Source organism: Arachis ipaensis, chromosome B7 (genome assembly GCF_059453495.1).
Source record: "Arachis ipaensis isolate K30076 ecotype BB chromosome B7, ASM5945349v1, whole genome shotgun sequence".
Classification (NCBI taxonomy): Eukaryota; Viridiplantae; Streptophyta; class Magnoliopsida; order Fabales; family Fabaceae; genus Arachis; species Arachis ipaensis.
The window spans coordinates 12,953,254-12,969,567 of record NC_142442.1 but is presented as its reverse complement, the minus strand read 5'-3'; the positions used below and the strand labels follow the sequence as shown (position 1 = coordinate 12,969,567).

Below are 16,314 nucleotides of genomic sequence, written 5' to 3'. Positions count from 1 at the left end.
AAACAAAAAATGTGAGGTGCCAAATTTAATTTGTGACTCGTATAAGCCAAATGATTCAATTTTCAATTTCATTAAACTATCTTGTAAGAAATGGGCATGTAATTGAATGAAGACCGTAAATGAATTGTTGATTATTATCTAGCTAGTATAGTATATTAAGGCTCCGTTTGCAAAGATTTAGAAGCGATTTTTTTTTTTTTTTGAGTAAACGATGAAATTAGCCTTTAAAAGATCATTTGTTTTTTAAATTGGTCTTCAAAAATTTTTTTAATCAAATTCGTTCTTAAAAAATTTTAAATTAATTATGTTAGTCTTTTCATTTTGTTTGTTGATGGTGTCAAAATTTACTAATGTGACACATTAAGTGACGTTCCAACACACACCTAGAAATCTTTATTGACTATTAACATAATAAGTTTATGAAATTATATCAAATCAAAACCTAATGGTGGAAAAAACTTGAAGCATTGGAATCTCTCAATTTAGGATTAATTTTATCTAATTTCATAAATTAATCATGTTAATAGTCAATTAAGACTTCTAGGTGTATGTTGGGGTGCCACTTAACGTATCACATTAGCAAATTTTGACATCATCAACAAACAAAGTGACGGAAGGACTAACAAGACTAATTTAATTTCTTTAAAAGAAAAATTTGATTAAAAAAATCTTATAGAAATTAATTTGGAGAACGGGTGATATTTCAGAGATTAATTTGACCATTCACTCCAATTTTTTTTTACTTTTAGTTGATAAAAAGTCATAATATTAATATTTGGTATAATTTTTAAAATTAATTTATAATTTTTTAAAATTTTATTTAAAGTATTTATAAAAAATTTAAAAATAATTTTTTTATAATAAAAATTTGTTTACTATTTTTTTTAAAATAAATATTTTTATGTTTAAAAAATTAAATACAAAATAATTTATTTATAGATTTTTTTAATATAAATTTTATCTTTTAAATTTATTTTTTAAAAAATTTAAATTAAATTGTTTATCCAACATGATAGTAAATTGACACATTTATTTATGGATTTATAAAACATAAAATCTATGTAAAATAAATATAACATTGGATATAGAAGAGAGAGTTGTTTGGAGAGACAAATTTTCTCTTTAAGTAGTGGGGCAAGTGCTCGCAAAGTTACTTAGGGTACGTATGGTGTGCGTTTCTATTTTTTGTTTTCTAAATTTTGTGTGAAGGAAAAAGTAAAAGCAGAAGGTGAAAACAGAAAACAGAATTTTATTGTTTTTATTATTTTCACTTTTTCCTTTACAAAATCCAAAGAATAAAAAATACTGAAAATTAAAATACAAACTAAACACACCCTTAGTAGTTCTAAATAATAAAGGCTAGTTGTCCCTATTACAATATTAATTTTGACCCATCCTTCTTCCATTTTCTCAATTTTCTTTCTCTGCTCTAGAGTTACTACCGCCACTCTTGCTAGCACTACTGCTGCCAACGTCTCGCACCTCTTCATTCTCCACCCTCTTGAGTCTATTTGTCCCTACTGCCTGCTGAGTAGTGTCGCACTGTTGTTGGCTACTACCTCCTGGAGTCTTGCCGTCTTGGTACATTCACTTAGCTGCTTGCTTTATTGCTTAGATTTGGCATTATGTTTGAAGTCTTACTAACTTAATTTCATACTTTTATTGATCCGTTTGTTAATGGTTTGTGTGTCTTGACTTATTTTAAAGATATCTAACATGGTCCAGTCTGAAATCATGTTAGGAGAGCACCTTCTGATTAATTACTTGTACCTCTCCCAGGCTTCATAGAGGGATTCACCCTCTTTCTGTCTGAAAGACTGAACTTTCACCCTGAGTTTGCTCAGCTTCTGACGTGGAAAGAATTTGGTCAAGAATGCATTGACCACCTTTTCCCAAGAGTCTAGGCTTTTCTTAGACTGAGAATCCAGCCATAACCTAGCCCTGTCCCTTATAGCAAAGGAAAAAAGCATAAGCTTGTAGATCTCAAGATCCACTCCATTAGTCTTAACAGTATTAAAGATCTGCCAGAAATCAGAGATGAATATATTGGGATCTTCCTGCGAAAGTCCATGAAATTGGCAGTTTTGTTGAACTAAAGTGAGCAGTTGAGGCTTCAGCTCAAAGTTATTTGCACCAATGGCAGGTATAGAGATGCTTCTTCCATAGAAGTTAGAAGTGGGTGCAGTATAGTCACCTAGAACCTTCCTTGTGTCTCCTCCACCATTAGGATTGGCTGCCATGTTTGTAATTTCAGATTCTTGTTTAAAAAGCTCTGTGAGGTTTCGGAGTGCTGTGCTCTTACTTGTTGCATTGTAAATGCCTCCTTAGAGTTCTCTCAGGTTCAGGGTTAGGATCAAAGAGAGGTTCTTTATCTTTGTTCCTACTCATAAACAAGAAGGAAGAATGCAAGAAGAAAAGAAGATAAAGATTCTCTATGTCAGAGTATAGAGGTCCTTTGAGAGAGTCAGAAGAGAAGAAAAGAAAAGAAAGATATCTTTTAGGTTAAAGGAGTTTTCAAAAATTAATAGAGATGGAGGGGGAGATATTTTCGAAAATAGAAAGGAAAAGAAAGATGAAGTTTTCGAAAAAGAAGAAAGAAAAAGTAGTTAGGAAATTTTGAAAAAGAAGAAAGAGAAAGGAAATAGAAAGAGAATAAAATAAAACAAGTAACTAACTAATAAACAAGAATTGAAAATAAAAGATTTGATTTTGAATTTTTAATTTTAAAAGAAAGTAGAGATTTGGAATTTAAAAGTTTTAAATTTAAAAAGAAGATAAGATAAGAAGGACTTAAAGTAAGAAGATATGATAAGGATTTGAAAAAGATTTGAAAAGGATAAGATTTGAAATTTGATTTTTGAAAAAGATTTGATTTTAAAAATTAAATTTTAAATTTTGAAATTGAATTTTTAAAATTTGAATTCAATGTAACATAAGATAAGATTTTTGAAATTTAAATAAAGATAAAAGAAAAAATTTAAAAAAGATATGAAAAGATAAGAATTGAAATTCAAAATTTAAACTTTACTAACAAGAAAACACTAAACTTAAAGTTTTTAAATCAAGATAAGAAAAGATAGTTAAGATTTTCGAAATTTTGATTAAAGGTAAAAGAATTTTTTTTTTTGGATTTTCGAAATTTAAGGAAAAAGAAAAACAACTAAGAGACACCAAACTTAAAATTTTAAAATCAAAAGACACTAATTTTCGAAAATTAAAGAAAAAACAACTAAGAGACACCAAACTTAAAATTTTAGAATCAAACAAAGAAAATCACCAAGAACAATTCGAACACAAGAAAGAACACAAAAATGGACACCAAACTTAAAAACTGACACAAGACTCAAACAAAGAAAAAGATTACTAAAGAAAAGAAAGAGTTTTGAAAAATTTTTGAAGAACGAAAACAAAAGACACAAACAAAAGAGCAAATAAACCTTAAAAAGTACCTAATCTAAGCAACAAGATAGTCCGGTAGTTTGTCAATCTCAGAACAATCCCCAGCAACGGCGCCAAAAATTTGGTGCGCAAAATTGAACTCCGCACAACTTAACCGGCAAGTGCACCGGGTTATCCAAGTAATACCTCAGGTGAGTGAGGGTCGATCCCATGGAGATTGTCGGATTGAGCAAGCAATGACTATCTTGTAAATCTTAGTCAGGCGATTAGAAAAGATGGTTGTTTGTTTAAAAGCATAAATGAAATAATAAGAACGAGATACAAGATTACTGTAAAAGCAATGATGGATAATTAGTTAAGGCTTCGGAGATGCGTATTCTTTCCGAATTAACCTTTCTTACTGTCTACTTCAACAACAAACGACTCATTCAATGGCAGCCGTAACTGACTAACTCATGTAGCATCCTCATCAAGTTAGTCTCTTCTAAACCATAGCAGTCCACCATATCCGACCAACTCATGTAGCATCCTCATCAAATTAACTTATGGCTTCCCACCATAGTAGAAGGTGAAGACCTAAGCAATCCACTCCCCTTCGCGATCCTACTCAAAATGCCACAGACAAGGTCGGATCTTCCGGATCAGGAAATGCTACTTCTCATGCTCTAGCCTTGACGCCACAGAAACCTCAGTAACCCACGGTCAACGGGATTATATGTCACATATCTAAAGTCGCCCAAGCACGCTCTTGAAATCCGCAGTGCATTCTCTAGCTTGTGATTCAATGCTATCTGGGCAGGATTCACACGGAACCCATGTAGAACAAGGATGATCATCATGGGTCATCCTCAATTCATGATATAAAGAACGAAAATGCACAAGAGAATGGAATTAAATGCATATTGAAATAGAACCGTAATATTATTAATCCATGAGAATCAGCAGAGCTCCTAACCCTAACTTAGGAGGTTTAGTTGCTCATGCTTTTTACAGAAAATAGTGTAATGTTCGAATGGAGGAGGAAGAGGATCCTAAACATGGGTGATCTCCTCCTTAAATACTAATCTCATGACAAAGGATTACAGAAAATAAGATAGACTAGGTTGATAGTGCGAAAATCCGCTTCCTGGGCCCACTTGGTAAGTGTTTTGGCTGAGTTTGGGGTGACTCCACGAGTTGGTACTCCCTTTTGGGCGTTGGACGCCCACTTTGCTTCCCTGTTGGACGCCAACTGCTCCCTTTTGGGCGTCCAACGCCAGGAATGGGGTTGGTAGCTGGCGTTGAACGCCAGTTTTGGACCTTTGACTCCAGAGATAAGTATGGACCATTATATATTGCTGAAAAGCCCTGGATGTTAGCTTTCCAATTCCATTGAGAGCTCGCCATTTGGACTTCTTTAGCTCCAGAAATGCTCCTTCGAGTGTATAGAGGTCAGAATCTGACAACATCTGCAGTCCTTTCTCTGTCTCTGAATCAGACTTTTTTTAAAACTCCTCAATTTCAGTCAGAATTTACCTAAAATTATCATAAAACACAAAAACTCAAATTAGAATCCAAAAATGTGATTTTTTCACTAAAAATTATGAAAACATAATAAAACTTAAACAAAACATAACTAAAACAATATGAAAATGATGCCAAAAAGCGTATAGAATATCCGCTCATCAGTTAACATTGTAGATCGGGTAGCTAACTGCCTTATTCAATGAGCCCTAACTAAGTATAACTAATTCCGAATCTGTTGTGTTAGTTAGCTGTACGCTGTATTCTCGGAACCAATGTGAAAAATTGGTCAATGATATCTTCGAATCTGCCTCTCGGAATAACTTGTATGATAGAATATATCAACGAAGTTTTAATTAGATTACGAAGCTAGTATGTTACTGATTGAAATTTTTTCAAAGACTTATAAAACTCATATGAGGTAGGGTGAAACTTGGTCATAGTTAAGTAACACATGCAGATGTGCGACGTCGATCTCCTTCTGCTATAACCAGTAGTCACTGGCCGCACCCATTGTAGCTCCTTCTAACAAAAAAGATTGGGTATGTTGTTCTGCTTGACGAGGATTCTCTCTTCTCATCGTTCGTTGTCCTTATTCTACATGACTCAACATGAGACTGAAAATAGAAGGAGCAAAATACGAAAGTTTCCTTAGCCAAAAATGCTTCACAGATGCTGCCCTCAATCTGAGCTCTATTATTTACAGTGCGCTTGAATGAACCAATCATCCTCTTAAATTGGTACATTCATCGAAATTGGACCGGCCCATATAGCATTGCTTCGTACAGTAGGTGGACTGCTAAATGTTCCATGACTTCAAAAAAGGATGGAAGGAATATCCTCTCTAGCTTATAAAATATGATGAAAATGTTTTTGTCCATCATTGTGAGGTCATTCATGCTCAGTTTCCTAGCACTTAACTCATTAAAGAACTTGCTTATTTCTGTCAGAAGTTTTCAAATGTTGGTTGGAAGTTCTCTGAATGCGACCGGAAGCAAAGACTCCATGAATACATGACAATCATGACTCTTCAACACAGCAAGCCTACCTTGTGACACATTTGCACACCTACCCAAGTTAGAGGCGTAACCATCAGGAAACCTTAATCCACTTACAAATATTTTGTCTCTTCTCCTTCGTTAGAGAGAACACCGCTTTTGGTTTAGCACATCATCCATTATCAAGTCTCTTTAAGTTCAAATTTGACCGCCTGCAAATGTCCATCAAGTTTAACCTAGCCTTATTGTTGTCCTTTGCTCGCTCATCATCCATTATTATGTGCATGATGTTATCAAACATGTTTTTTTTAATATGCATCACATCAAGACAATGTCAAATCAAGTTGTCTTTCTAATAAGGCAACTCCCAAAATATACTTTGATTAGTCCAATTATGCTCCCTGCCATATCCCAGATGTCTCACACCTGCCCCATTATCGACAATCTTTAGGATTTTCCTGACATGCTGCCAAACTTACCTACCACCCAACCTCCTGGGTGCCTCTTTGTGTTCAACCATATTCTTTTTGAAGGAGTCCTTATTGCGCCAAAAAGGATGATCCATGTCGAGGAGTCTTCGATGACAATCAAATCACGAATTCGTACTGCCATTCGTCAACCAAAATGCCTTTGTATCCTCCATACAAATGGGACACGCCATTCTACCATGCGTGGACCAACCTACAACATGCCATATGCAGGAAAGTCATTAATGGTCTACATTAATGTAGCCCACAGTTGAAAGTTTATCTTCGTCAAAATATCATACGTTTGTACACCATGGATCCATAACTCTTGTAACTCATCCACCAAGGGCTGCAAGAAGACATCTATTTTGGCTTTTGGATTGCTGGAACTAGGTATGATGCAAGTTAGGAACATGTACGGGTCTTTTATGCACATTTCGGGATTCAGGTTATAAGGTATCACGACTTTGGGCTAACAAGAGTATGCGTTACCGAAACTGAAATTTGGTGTAATTCCCGTCACAGCACAAAGCTCGTCTAACGTTCATAGGCTCGCTCGCAAATATAGGATAGATTCGGTCAAAGTGCTTCCAAGCTAATTCTTGTGATGGATGTATCATGATCCCATCATTTCTCTTGCTGCTACTATACCAGGTCATGTGAGGGGCCGAACTCATCGAGACATACAATCATTTTAACCTCGGGATTAAGGGCAAGTAGTGCATCCATTTCACAGGAATTCTCTTTAACCAACATTTACCAATTTGTTCTCTCTCGACTTGAAACTTTGGTGATCTACGAAATTTGCATTCGTTAAGGTATGCATCCGTCTTGTAATACAATATACAACCATTCAAACAACAATCAATTTTCACTGCATTTAGACCCAATTTTGAAACTAACTTCTTTGCTTCGTAGTGGTTTTAGGGGACGCCAGATGACCCTATAGGTACTAGTTCGTTGCAAAATGTGGCCTACATATCAAAAGACTCTTGGGTATAATTTGTCTCGGACTTAATACTCATCATTCTAACACACGCAAACAACTCCGAATGAATGGACCCATCGTACAAAGGTTTCGCAGTAGCTTCTAACAGATGATAAAACCTCTTCACTTCTGGGTTAGACTCTTCTTCAGGCTCTTCCAATTCATTAACACCTGTTACATTACACACCATCTCGTTGTATTTCTCTTGGTTAGTCTCCCAAGTCATTTCATCCATGTTTAGGTCTCTCACCATCCGAACCTTCGTTGATTAACAACCGAACCTATGCAAATTAAAGGCAGACTGGTTTATTCCCTGTTCGTCCACTTCTTCGTGTTCTGTCCACATCCAATACCTATCCTTGAAACCGTTAGTTACGGTAGAGGTGAAGTGTTATGTCCACAGGTCCTAACTACTTAGTCAACCAACACTTTGACACAGACACCTAGAAATCCTTCGGACATAAACGGTTCCTTGCTGAAACCATGTGCAACAAATGCATCAACTCCCTCAAAGAAATCTGGTTTTACACCCGCCGGCCATCGTTATCCCTCTCATACATCCATAAACGATGACTTGGAATAATATCGAAACACACACCCTAGAATTTAACGAACAACAACAATTATTTAAGTTTTTAGAAAAATTGGTAGAGTATCCCTTGTAATTAGAAGCTCCCGCCGCATACAATTATCATTTTCTAACCAACCAAACACGTTTTAAACATTTTAAACGATAATTTGGTAGAAATTCTGCTTAATTCAGCGACATCCATGAAATAAATACAACTGTTTTCATATAGGAAACAGTTGCAGGCATAAATCATTAACATATAGGCATTCAATAAAACATCAAATTCTAACTATTCTAAAGCGCAACCCCTTATAACTCCACAATTTTCCAGTAAACAAGGGTTTCAAGAAGGCGCCATTACGCAACCTTCTCCCACTTCTGTCCTAAAACTCTATCCTAGAAAAAGTAAGTCCAACATAAAATTTAAATAATTTATTATATTCAGAGATAGAAAACCAACTTTGAATATTTCTACACAGAGAACAAAAGAAGAAAACTCCAATTGAGCTAAGAGAAAATAGCACCGTCTTAATAAAAATGATTACTTATTAAATTTACAAGTTGAAACTAATTCAAAAACTAACTTAAAAGAATAGGTAAAACTCATTACTCTAATTAATTAAAACCTAATTCTTAATTAAACCAAACTAACAAGAGGCATCACAAATTTAATTTTTACTTACATTAAAGTAACACAACGACTCCTAATAATATACTTCATTAAGCAAATTTAACCACCGATTGAGCAACAACACTAACAAAATGTTAAACTCACAGGAAAAACTAATTTAAAAGAATAGGTAAAACTCTTTACTCTAATTAATTAAAATCCAATTCTTAATTCAACCAAACTTACAAGATTTAACAATTCCTATAACAAAATGTTAAACTCACAAAATAATATGAAAAAATATAATAACATACCAACAAACGAATCTGATGATAGTAGTGGTGGCTCATGGTGACAGAGGCGATGGTAATGGCTACGTGAACAGCAATCGCAGTGGAGGATGCGATGGGGACAGCAGCAACAACAGAAGATTTGACGAGCATGTGTAGCAACGGTGACAGCGGGTGCTCCAGGCGTGGTTGCGACATCGACGGGAAGCTCTGGTGGCGGCCACGGTGACTGTAGCCGTCAAAGGAGTGACCAAACGAGAGAGAGAGAGAGAGAGAGAGAGAGAGAGAGAGAGAGAGAGAGAGAGAGAATGTCATCGGACATGTGAGCAGGAAGGGCTTCATGTTTGAATTTAGCCCCAATTTTACCGTCGAATAGATCCCATAGTAACGACTTTGCGTGCCTAAAACGCTGCGTTTCACTAAACAACGGTACTGTTGGATTACTCCAACCTTAAATCTGACAGTACTGGGTGCGTCAAAAATTATTTTTTTCCCTCCAAATATTATCATTGGTGTTATCATCGGAATTTGTGTTCCGACGATAATATTTTGGGGTTATGAATTTATTGCCTAATTCGATGGCAACTCCGACGATACTCAGCGTTTTTCTTGTAGTGTTGAAAGATGCTATAAAATGAGAAACAATGTAAAGCAATTATTTTTAAGATTCATTGCAATTAATTAGTGGCTGGTGGCTTGTGTCTTGGTGCCTCACGGTCACTACAGCCTGCACCTACATTCTTAATTTGATATTATATTATTGTATACTTTTTCTTGTTGCTTGGTTTATAGACTTACGGTTATTGTACAATGAATTTTATTAGTGTTTTTTTATTGGTTTGCTAATTGTTATATATTTTGTATTTATAATTTTATATTGTGCTTTAAATTTGTGTGAAATTATAAATTATTTTTATTAATCAATTAACTTAGCTTTATAAATTTATCCTTTTAATAATAGAAAAAATATTTTAAAAAAATATTATCATTAAAGATTGGATCTTAAAATAATTTATCGACCTCTTCTAATAAAAGAAGATTTTTAAAATTTGAAATAGAGAATTTTATAGGATATCCAAGATAATAACCAAAAATTTTAAATTATCATCCGAATGAGAAAGATAAAATTAGATATATATATTATCATGTTATGTAAAATTTTCTTATCACCGAATGTTTGTGAATTCTCTTTACAAAATAGTACTAGTAAATGAGACATTCTTCTCTTGAAAAGAAACTACTCATCAAAACACAAGCTCTGCCTTTATCACTATCCTGTAGTTCTAGTTCATATGGTTTTAATAGAAAATTAAAATTGTCTTTGGACTTTAAATTTTGTTTTAAAATTATTCTTTTTCTGATTTTTGGATAAAAATACATTTTTTTTTCAATTTCTGACACACGTTCAATCACTCGGAGCTTTTATCTTTTTTAGAGCCACATCATTGATGAAAGAAAATGCAAAGAAAAAGAGGGAGAAGACGGTGACGCCGACGAGCTCAAGAGCTATCGTCACCGTCATTGTTGAAGAGAGAGTTAAAAGAGAAAGGGAGAGAGAGTCGAGAAGAGAGCTTGCAAAAGAGAGAAGAGAATCGCAGCAAAGGTTGAAGAAAACGAAGGAGAAAAGGAAAAAAAAGAAGACAATGGTGAGCTCCTGCGGCCACCGTGGTCGGAAACAGAAATCAAAACTGCTGCCACCATTGAGCAGAATTGAAGAGAGAGGGGGGACATTGCAGTTGGAGGGAAAGAAAGATGTAGTGATTGAAGGGAGAGAAAATTGTTGCGCGCTAGCTGTACCACCATCACGCCGGCCGTCATTGCTGTTGCACTATGATTGGAAAAACGCGCTGGAGCTTCCCAGTGTTAGGAAAATTGAGGTTCAATAAGAACATGTCTAACAACAGAAGAACCAAAAATAATTTTTTCACAACCTATGCGATTAAATAGGCAATACCAAAGATACTCTAAACAGCAAATATAATGGCAGAAATTAAATAATCAAACACCAAAATTTTTATCGTGGGAAAACTCCTAAAAGAGGAACAAAAAATCTATGGAACCTAATCTAGTAAAATCTTTCACAATCAAAATAATGGATACACAATCAATCTTTTTAGTAGTACTAAGACATCTCAACAATCAACAAAATACATTATTAAAACTGATGAAATCAACATAAATCCTCCACAAAATAAGTATCTTAAATCAAACAAAAAAAAAGACAATACAACTAACAAATTATATCTTAATGTTCATCTTTACACCAAAAATAATATATTAAAATTTCATAAAAAATAAAACAAATTTACCAATTCAATAAAATTAAAACAGCATTGTTCTTTTTCCCAATTTCTTCTTCTCCTCCTCGTCAGAGCCCTCACTCACTCTTTGTATCTTTCTTTCTTTTTCTTTCTGAAAAATAAAGCCTCGTATCTCTCTCTCCCTCATCTGGCTTATAGCCATTTCTTCCTCTTTTATTTATTTATTTATTTTTAATTTTAAAATATGGATCTCACTTGAGTTGGAGACCCACCAACACCCAGGAACCCCACTTCTGTCACCCTCCGCCTATTCTTTCATGATTGCCTCATTCAGGTTCTTGCGCGTTTCCTATTGATTATTAATTTATTATGCAGAAATTATGTTATTCTTTTTCGTGCTTCCATGACTGTTATTCTTGCATCTTCAATTGCTACCGAGATTTTCATTTTTTGGTGCTATTTGCCTCTACTTACTTAGATTTAGCTTGTTATCACACTGTTATATAGTACTCCTCTTTCTTGTTGGTCTTAGTTCTCTGCTTATTTTCTATTAAAAGTTTTTGTTGCTTTGATTGTGGTTTTGATTTGCACTCTGACTGCTATTGCGTTGTTACTAAATCAGGGTTACGATGCTTCAGTGCTGTTGGATGCTAGCAATGGCAACAGAAACCATTCCACTGAGAAGGGCTTCTCCCTTCTCCTCTCTTCTCTCTGGTTTTGAAAAAAAGGGTATTTTTTTTTCAGGAATTAGAGGAAGGCCGATTTTGAAGGCCAAAAATATTTTAGGAATGGTTTTGTTTTGCAACCAAAATCGTACTTCTCCATTTTCAAAACTAACTTTAACATGTATGGTTTTAGGCATGTTCTAACATGTCAATCTCTAGATTTTGTATATACTGTGCAATGCGTTCCTTTAACCATTTGTCACACACAAATGGTAGTTGTTTTTTATCAACGATTTTCAAGCACATTCCATTAAATGAGGTTCTCATTAATTTTCAGTTTGAAGTCGTAATTAACCAGTTTACATTATGCGATGAACATACTGTAATTTATCAACCTACCATCAATGAAGAGTTCTTCTCTCCCCTTTCTATGCAACACCATTTGTAACTATCTATATAACTTGATCCTGGTGTTTATGATTAGGTAAAATCGAGTTTATTTTGATCTAGACTCAACTTTAAATATTCACTTGGTGTATTTTTAAGGCTCTAATTCAATTTTAAATATGATGAAATTTTATTATTTTTGTGCCACTATTATACTAGATTTAGATCGGACGAAAATTGAGTCTAAATTATATATATGTTGAGATTTTAGACTTAATATCAAGACAACATATACAAGTTAAACTAAAATTAACATAATTATAATTTTTAAATAAGATAGAAGCTTAATTGAATTTCATAATTTTATCTTTTAACAAAAACATACCTTAAAAATCTTCAATTGTTTTCTAATTTCTATCACATCCTCCATTATTATTGGGCTCGAACTAAGAATACTTAGTCCATATTGCCACAACATAATACAATAGAAAAAAAATGTTCCAACAACATCACATTGTATTAACAACTTCAAGTGCATCTTTCAATTAAATCTCAAATTTTTAATTTATATTTTTTTATTTTGAGTTTAACCAGATCTAACAGATTGATCCAAATTTTGATCCGAACTCGATTGAATAATTTAATCGGACTAATTTTTTAAATTTATTGAGAACAATTGTACAAAATATTTTATATTATCAGTATATTAAAATTAATTTAAGAAAATCTAACAATAATAACGTAACACAATTGTGACAATTAGTCAAAAGTAGGTCCCCAATTTGCAAAATAAGAAACTTAAATGGGGACTTTTAAGGAATTTTTTCGAGCATCTTTTCCAACCTAACCTAAAAGCCTAGGCATCAAAATTGAAAAGAAGTTCTACATAACTTATTAGCTACCTAGCTATCTAAGTTAGAGTGAGAGAGAAAAGTACAAACAAAAGGATACCAAAACTGAAGCAAGACGAGCAAAACTCAAAAGAAATAATCAAAGCAGATAAAAACGTTAAAGGGAAAGAGTTAAATCTTTTGAGAAAAAGAGGAGCTAAACCTTATGATTGTATCTATTATTGAACACTTAGCTGATTAATTAATTCATGGAAACAAGAGTGATCAAGTATTATTTCCCTCTACAGTGTGTAAAGAGTAGCAAGTCCTATGTCAAAAATACATGTACCAAAATACACATTTAAAAGTAACAAGCTAAGTATTGAATCAAACAAATGTCTACAAAGATTTCATGAGATTACCATATATAAAATATTTTTTGAACTACCTTTAATTCTGAAAGAAATTAAACATACTTCCAAATTCTAATCTCAACTTCTTGAGTCTTGATTAATCCTGTGACTTGAATGTCGGATTCCTTTTAAATTTTCATTGCTAGGAAAATGTCAAACTTAGAGTAAGAGAATTGTAACAATTTTCATGTTTCAATAAAATATAATTCTCTGTTCTGAACAAAAGTAATACTTGAGATTATGATTAAATGAGAATATTACGTTATTAGTTAATGGGTATGCTATGTTATTAGTTAAAAAGTATGTTATGTTACTAGTTAACGGACATGTTAGTAAGACTAAGGGTTAAGTATAATTTTGGTCTTCAACGTAGAGGTCGAAAATCGATTTCGTCCCCAACTTGTTTTTTGCTATAAAATGATCCCTCAAGTTTCAGTTTATTTTAAAATCGTCCTTTTTACTAATTTTATTTTTTTATTACTAAATTACTCCTCATTAAAAAAATTATAAAATAAAATAAATATAAAATAAATAAAAAAAAGAAAAGAAAGGGATGCAGAGAAGGGGGAAAGAAAGAAGGGGGGTATGCAAAGAGAAAGGGGGGGAGGGGGAGGGAAGGGAAGGGAAGAAGGGGGGGAGGGGAGGGGTGTTGAGGAAGAAGAGAGGAGGGGTTTTATGCGTAAAGTTAAGGGGAAAGGGGGAAGGGGTTATGCAAAGGGAGAAGGGAGGAGGGGGTTCGGGAAGAAGAGGGGGAAGGGTCTTTGCCGTCGCCGCTGTCGCCACCGCTGCTCTTCTTTGCTCGATGGACGTTGCTCGTCGTCGTTCAGATGGCTCGCCGGATTCTGCTTCTGCTTCCATTCTTCTTCTTCTTCTTTTTCTTTCATTTTGCTTCTATTATATTTGTTGATTTTTTATTATTGTTGATTCTGCTTCCGATTGATTATATTGTTTCATTGTTATTGTTGTTGTTCTGTTTCTGTTTCTCCTCTTGCTTCTTCTATTTCTACTTGATTCCATTGTTGATTCATTGGTGACTCATTGTCGTTGTTGTTGTTGTCCTGCTGCTGCTTCTGTTTGATTAATTGTTGTTGTTGCTTCTGGTTCTGTTTCTGCTTGTGCTTCTGCTGGTGCATCTATTGGTGCTTCTGCTTGTGCTTCTGCATAATTTTGGAGAAGAAGGGGAAGAAGAGGGAAGGGAGGGGTATTTTCCGAAGGACGATTTTAAAACAAACTGAAATTTTGGGGACCATTTTGTAGCAAAAAAAAGTTGGGGACGAAATCGATTTTCGTCCTCTACGTTGGGGACCAAAATCGTACTTAACCCTAAGACTAATAAATCACAAAATTATAAAATTGTCAAATCATAACATTAAATACATATTAAAAGTAGTAAATATCTAAGCCGTTATCTCATAAGGTACAAATAAGGGGGAAAGAAAAACTTGGCAGGTAGCTTCTTCTCAATACATTATTACCTAAAATACTACTGACTTAAACATCGGAGTATTTTGCATGTTGCCCTCCCAACTTGGTTCCAACATTGTCAGATTAGGATCTCCAAATCTCATTAGTTTGTTACCTCAGCAAAAAGGTACGAACATTTGGCGCCGTCTGTGGGGATCCTATGTTGTTGGTTCCAGGGGCGGAGTTTAGTTAAGACAAGGGGGGCCATGGCTCCCCCAAATTTTTGTTAAAAAAATTAGTAGTACTTTTTCAGAAAATAAAAAATAGTTCAGTTAGCTTAAATACTTTACTATGATTTAAAATATCAAAATTCAATCTTCATCTCTTGCTTTTATTGCACAATAATTTTTAGTTTTAAACATTCAAGCCTTGTTGGATTTGGACTGAACTGAGTGTATTCGCATTTTGCAACTATCTATTCAATAAGCAACACTCCCTCTATCTTTGAGTTCAAATATAAAAAATTAGGTATTTTTTATTTATGTAATTTAATATTATTTTATATTTTACTGTTTATTTAATTTAATTTTTTATATAATAAAAAATATTAGAATATTCAATAAGTATTGACATTATTGTATTTGTATAAATTGATAAAAAAAATTCAATAAATATTATAAATTTTAATATTTGTCCTTCTAATTTCTTTTTTACATATTTTACAGGATATATATTCAAATTTTTATACAAAATAATCATGAAAATCAAAGAATTGATGCATTTTTAAGAGCAAGGCTAATATTCAAGAAGGAGAACATATAACTTTTACAATATCAACACCTGTAGATAATTTTTCTACTTTAATGAATCACGAAAAAAGTGAGATACAACCTTTTCAAAAGTTCAAAGAATTGCATCTGGTGAGTTTGACCTTAGGGTGTGTGTGGTTGAAGGAATTATAAATAATTTCTAAGAATTTTAAGATGGAAATATCATATTCCCATGTTTGGTTCAAAGTTTGAAAAGTTATTTTTATGCAAGTTTGATTCTCGGGAATCAAAATACCATCATTTTAATTCCCACCTTCCCCTTGGGTATCCTTGATTCCCATGGGAATGGAATATTTATAACAAAGTAATACTTGAACCACACACACCCTTAATTCTTTAGAACGAGACCTTGGAAAACGAATTTAAATTTCGCAATGGAAAAGTCTAGGGGGCCAGCAACTTTTGTGTTTTCTGGCCAGCACTTAACCATCAAAACAAAAGTGAGTGATCTCTCGTCATTAGATGTAATCTCACACCATTAAAAATACTATTGATGGCCAATTGATGGTTACAAAACACCAAAATTGTTGGCCCCTAGCATTCCTCTTTGGCAATATCACCCAAATTAGAGAGATGAGGTTAGACGAACTTAACTTAAATGGGGTCTATATCAAAAATATCTTGACAATTATTTTCTATCTGCCCCCCAAAATTTTGTTTCAAGCTCCGCCACTGGTTGGTTCCATAGCTAATCATGA

The 16,314-nt window shown here is 33.7% G+C and overlaps 1 non-coding gene across 1 annotated transcript; it reads left to right on the top strand.

Annotated features, from left to right (window-relative positions):
• Positions 1-1,729: 1,729 nt before the first annotated feature.
• On the top strand, positions 1,730-1,838 carry LOC148550367 (small nucleolar RNA R71). Its single transcript, XR_015892545.1, has one exon. It is a non-coding gene; the product is annotated as a small nucleolar RNA R71 (small nucleolar RNA).
• The last annotated feature ends 14,476 nt before the right edge of the window (positions 1,839-16,314 follow it).